This window comes from Lactuca virosa, chromosome 5 (assembly GCF_052849685.1).
Source record: "Lactuca virosa cultivar CGN04683 chromosome 5, Lactuca_virosa_CGN04683_v6, whole genome shotgun sequence".
Classification (NCBI taxonomy): Eukaryota; Viridiplantae; Streptophyta; class Magnoliopsida; order Asterales; family Asteraceae; genus Lactuca; species Lactuca virosa.
This window is the reverse complement of record NC_136430.1, coordinates 422,833,917-422,839,916: the sequence shown is the minus strand read 5'-3', so window position 1 is coordinate 422,839,916 and position 6,000 is coordinate 422,833,917.

The window sequence follows — 6,000 nt, the reverse complement described above, 5'->3', positions numbered from 1 at the left end:
AGGCGCTGCCCCTGGAACCAAATCGATACGGAACTCCACCTGCCTCTCGGGAGGCACTCCCGGCAACTCCTCAGGAAAAACATCCGGGAACTCACGCACTATCGGGACCTCATCGACCGACCTCGGTCTCTCTGCATCTGTTCTCGTATCCACCACATAAGCCACAAACCCACTACAGCCCTGCTGTAGACTCTGCCTCGCTCTCGTGGCTGAACAAAATGCTGACCCAGAACGGGTACCCTCGCCATAAACCGTGAGAACTCCCCTACTAGGGTCTCGTATGGTCACCAGCTGTCGCTCGCAGTCGATAACCGCTCCAAATCTACTCAACCAGTCCATGCCTACAATGACACAGACATCTCCCATAACAATCGGGACCAAATCAATCGGAAACTCAACGCCGAAGATCTCGAGTACACATCCTCAAATCACATCAGTGGCATACACTGCTCTCTCGTCAGCTATGGAAACCCGCAAAGGTCGACTCAACGCCTCACGACGAATACTAATGTGCTGACTAAAGGCTAACGACACAAAAGACCGACTCGCACCCGAGTCAAATAACACCAAAGCAGGTACAGAACTCACAAGAAACGTACCTACGCATATCATAATATAAGCATAACACCACAAACTCAAAATAAACATATGAAAGAATACATACCAGCCACAACATCTGGCGCTGCGCGGACCTCCTCCGTTGTCAACTGGAAGGCTCTCCCGCGAGCCTTTGGCGCCTTGGCCTTCACTGGCCGACTCACGGTAGCTCGAACAGCAGCAGGGGCAGATCCCTGCGATGCTCCCTGGGGTGACCCCCACAACTGCAGACACTCGACCTTCCGGTGTCCGGTCTGGTTGCAGTGAAAACAGACTGCAAACCCCTTGGGGCAATCCTTGGCCATGTGCCCCTCCTTGCCACACTTGTAGCAAGACCCTGCTCTACAAACCCCCTCATGACCCTTGCCGTACTTGCCACAAGTGCGGCCCTTCTGGTTCCCTGATCTCGAATTGGCGGGCTTAGCCCGCTTGGCAGCCGGCTGGGACTGTGCCGGTCGCCGATCCCTCCCCTGAGACTCCGCCTCCTCCCTGGCCTGAGTCTCTAGCTCAATCTCCCTCTTCCGGGCATTTGCCTGAAGCACGGCAAATATCCGGTACGTCGAGTTCGCCACGAACTTGCGGATGTCTCTCCTCAAAATACTCAAATATTTTCTCATGCGTGCCTGCTCGGAAGACACGTGCTCAGGGCAGAACATCGCCCTCTCATGAAACATCCTGGTGATCACCATAACAGACTCGGTACCCTGCTTGAGGGTCAAAAACTCCTGGGCCAAACGTTCCCTTTCCACCGGGGGAACGTACTCATCTCAAAACATAGTGGTGAACCTCTCCCAGGTCACCGCAGCGAGCTCTGCAGAAGTGAAGTGTGCTGTCACAAACTTCCACCAGTCCTTTGCTCCCAAGCAAAGCAGGTTCAAAGCGAACCGTACCCTCAGATGCTCCGGACATGAACATGTGTAGAAGCACCCCTCAATGTCAGAGATCCATCTCATCGCGGCTATCGGATCCTGAGTCCCATCAAACTCTGGTGGCTTCGTGTTGCTGAACTCCCGGTACAGCAACGCGTCACCCCCCTGCGGCCTGGCAGCAGCAACGGCTGCAGTGGCTGCAGCAACAACAGCATCAGTAAGTGCAGCATACCGCTCATGAAAAGTCTCAATCAGTGTGGTCTTGATAGACCCGAACATCTCTGGAATCTCAGCGCGGATGGCAGCAGCCACCTCATCATGAATCATCTGGCAGAGCTCCTCATCGCTCACACCCCCTCGCTAGTCCCTGGCCTGTGGCGTGTACCAACCATGATGTCTCTCTGAAATACAACACAAGATATCATAGACTCGCCCGAGTGTACACACACTCGATATCCCATTCCTACTTGATCCCTGGTACCCTAAGGATTCTTACTTGGGCTGCGCACTGGTCCGGTGCCTTCGGTAGTACGGGCCCAATACTACCGTCCACACCTCATCAATATTCACCCCAAGTCCTCCTCCTAGGACCCCAAGTCCCAAGTACTCTACTCTCTCTATACATAGTCTACTCTCTAGCAGATCTCTCACAAGCTCCTCGCTGCTATCTATTCACTCTCAAGCATCTCCTAGCAGCAAAACCCCTAGGCTAAGGCATCACAAATCAAGCCACTCTAGTCCTAATAAGAATACCTGGCCTACTCTAGCATGCATAACATATCATAACATATCTCTTAACTCATAATGTAAGGGTATTTTGGGAAATCACCATTCGGGCGCTGGCTGATCGTACACACTGCTCTGCTCTGTTCTTTCAAAAACTTTTTACTCTTGAGAAAATTTTGTGAATTTTATTTTGAAAATCTCTCAAATCCTCAGTTTGAGTTCAGATACGCCCGAAGGTGCACCCGAATCCCTCAAACCAAGGCTCTGATACCAACTTGTAACACCCAAATTTTCAAGTAATTTTTCACAAAATTAAAAACGCACTTTCATTCATAATTGTTATAAAAATATCATTGTATCACAAAATCAATTCATAACATCACATCCCAAGATCATAATATGTAAAAGCTCCTCATGTGTGTACTGATCAAGCCGGCGCCTTCCCGCGATCCTCACTGGTACCTGAAACACATAACACAACACTGTAAGCATAAATGCTTAGTGAGTTCCCCAAAATACCACACACAACGCATATTAGCCACTCGAGGCTATAACTCTGTTGACCCTCTGGTCAATGTGTCTTAGTGGGACCCTCCAGTCCCATAACTCTGTGGGCCCTCTGGCCGTAACTCTGTGGACCTTCCGGTCCTAACTCTGTAAACTCTGTAACATACATAGCATAAATCACATAGAAATCACATCATGTAAAAGCATACAAAATACTCTGCCACATAACTCTAATTACCACTCTAGGTAAAGTATAGTGAGAAGACTCACCTCGGGTAACTCGGTAATCTCGAACTCTGTAAAATCTGGCCTAGCCTCCGCCTAATCATATGAAATAAATACTCTTAATCAATACATCTCTCAAGGCTATACTATTCCCTCTCTTGGTACTCTCAGAAGGGTAAAAGACCATTTTACCCCTCTCATGGCTCAAAGACCCTAAAGTTGACCAAACCCTAAAAGTCAACAAAAGTCAACCCTCCGGGTTACGCTGCGCGTACCAAACATGTACGCTGAGCGTACCCCGCGTCCTCACAGAAACGGGGTGCGCGACCCCTTACGTCGTGCGTACTGGGATTACGCCCCGCGTAACTCCCAGTTTCAGACTCTTAAGCTCTTGAGGTCTTAAACAGTTAAGACCCACGTCCAACTTCTAGATCTGACCATTTCTAAGCCTCTTAATCCATAAAGTTGGTGACTTTAAGCCTTTGCATGGCTGGACAAGTCACCAACACCCATAACATTCCATTTCCAATCCCTAGAAAGCTCCTAACTCAAGCATGACCTCATAACAACGACCAAGTTGGGATTTTTATGGATCTATAACACAAATATCACTGAAATGGGACAGATCTAGGTCCATGGAGTCCATTACACTCATAAAGTCTCCACCTTTGGGACTTTTAACCCTAGAAATGGTCCATGAAACATCAAACCAAATAAAGAGGAAAGTTTTGAACTTTATACCTCTAGATGAAGCTCCTTTCTCTGAAGATCTCAGATCTAAACTTGCACTTCAAGCCCTAGCCTCCACAAGCTCCTCTCCTTCTTCTTCACTAACACACCAAGACACTTTTAGCTCCAAAACACACACACTCAAGCTAAGGACGATGGAAGGCTCTCTTAGGGTTTCACTCTCTGATATGGAGGCTGAGAAATGAGCCTTAGCATCCTTTAAATAGTGCACAAGCCAAAAATTTAGGGTTTGCATCTGGACCCGTTACGCCCAGCGTAACCTTGGGTACGCCCAGCGTACCCAGGCGAGTCCGCATCCAAATTTAGCGCATGAGTACGCGCAGCGTACTTCCCAGTACGCCCAGCGTACTCGTTTGGTACAAGAACTCACTCAAGGGACTAATCTTGACAACTTGACAAGATAGAAGGGTTAAATAGCTTTACCTAAATTTCGGGATGTTACAAAGAATATGTCGACAAAATTATACCTACTGTTGTGACAAATATTCTTGGGAACACATAAGAAATTCCAGAATCACACATTATAAATGATGATAAAGTCAACTCTATTTATGAAAAAGTAATGAATGATTAGAAAGAAAAGAAAGAGAGGAGCTTAATGCCATCATACGATCTCAACATAAGCCAACTGACACCACTAGAATAAAATCTTATCAAGAACAAAGAGCCAATAAAATAGATAATATTTCTTCTTTTACAATCTCATATATTTAGGACTATAATCACATATGATTTCTATATTTCTTAAACTTATAATCACATGTGCTTACTAGTAATTATCAATTTTTAATATAATATAATTTTATGTTTTATGTATACTCACATATGATTCCAATATTTCTAACAATTATAATCACATATGAATCACATAATCCTACTGAAAAAGAAAAAACTTAAAGGGAAAAAAGAAGCTACAACGGATGAAGTTCCAACTCCGAAACCAAAAATACTGAAACGTCTTCTTTAAAAAATGATATAAAAGAAGTTATGACTGAAGTTTCTGAAAAGAAAAACATCACGAAAAAACCTTGACAAAAAAGGAAAATAAAGCATGCAGAAAGCAAGAGGTCCCCTCACAAAGAAAGAACTATTTGCTTGAAGACTAAGCTGACAGCAGAAGAAGAAATGTTTAGTGAAAGGCTATTCAACCTGCAAGGTAGCGAATAGTATGTTTTTCATATGTGATTAACACTTATATAAATCACCTTAGCATATGTGTTTAACATTGATCAATCACATGTCATTACAAACATAAACACATGTTATTCGACTTATGTTGAGCATACTTGTTTGACATTAATCACTTACATGTGATTAGAGTTCTGCTGAACATACTTGATAAACATTGATCAATCACATGTGATTACAAAAATAATCTCTTGTGATTGCAATTATGAATATAAAATAATTTGAAGTAAAATGGTTTCTATATTTACAATGATGAAATATTGTCAACAATAAACAAAAGGTTGTATTTCGTTATGTCTTTGAAAGCTTGTATCAAGGAAAATATCTCTTTTCTGATATCATTGATTCTTGGGCTGAATTGATCAACTATTTTGACAATGACAGAGATATAAAGAACTCTCCATATAAAGTATTCTTCAACATACAAATGAAAGTAATTTATACATATATGATTCTAATAATAAATTAATAATAGTTGTTGAAATTAATATATGATTATACACCGAATCACACATGATTAACCATGTAGACAAGCTATATTGAAGATGAGTCAGTCACCAAACCAAAAAAATGACAAGAAAAAGAAAATAGATAAAGATATGAAAGAAAAACTTGAACCGGAAGCAAAGGAAAAAAGATAAGCCAAGATACAATCTCTTCAAACAATACGTTGTCGACTAGTTAAATGGAGATGAAGAAAAAATTCAAATGAAATGAGTTGACCTCGTAAGTTATTTAAAACCTTATTATAGTTTATATCTTTCAAAATATGAAAATACATATTTAAATACAAATTTTCTTCCTCATTTTCCGGAGTGCACATATGTTTCTATTTGTTTTCAACATTAAAAATCCAAGCATAGTAATACTAGACAACAACGTATTTAATGCAACAATCCAGGACAAGTACATGCCTATACTTAAAAATCGTGTAAGTAAAATCTGATTATTTTAATAATAAAAACAAATTTTGATTTATAAATTATATATCATAATCATATATAAAGGTTGATTATTTGAAATTAATTGTTATTACAAACATAAATTTTTATGATTGAATAAAATATTTGTAATCACATGCGATTACATGTACAAATCACATGTGATTATGTAAATACAAATAAAAATTCGTAATCAC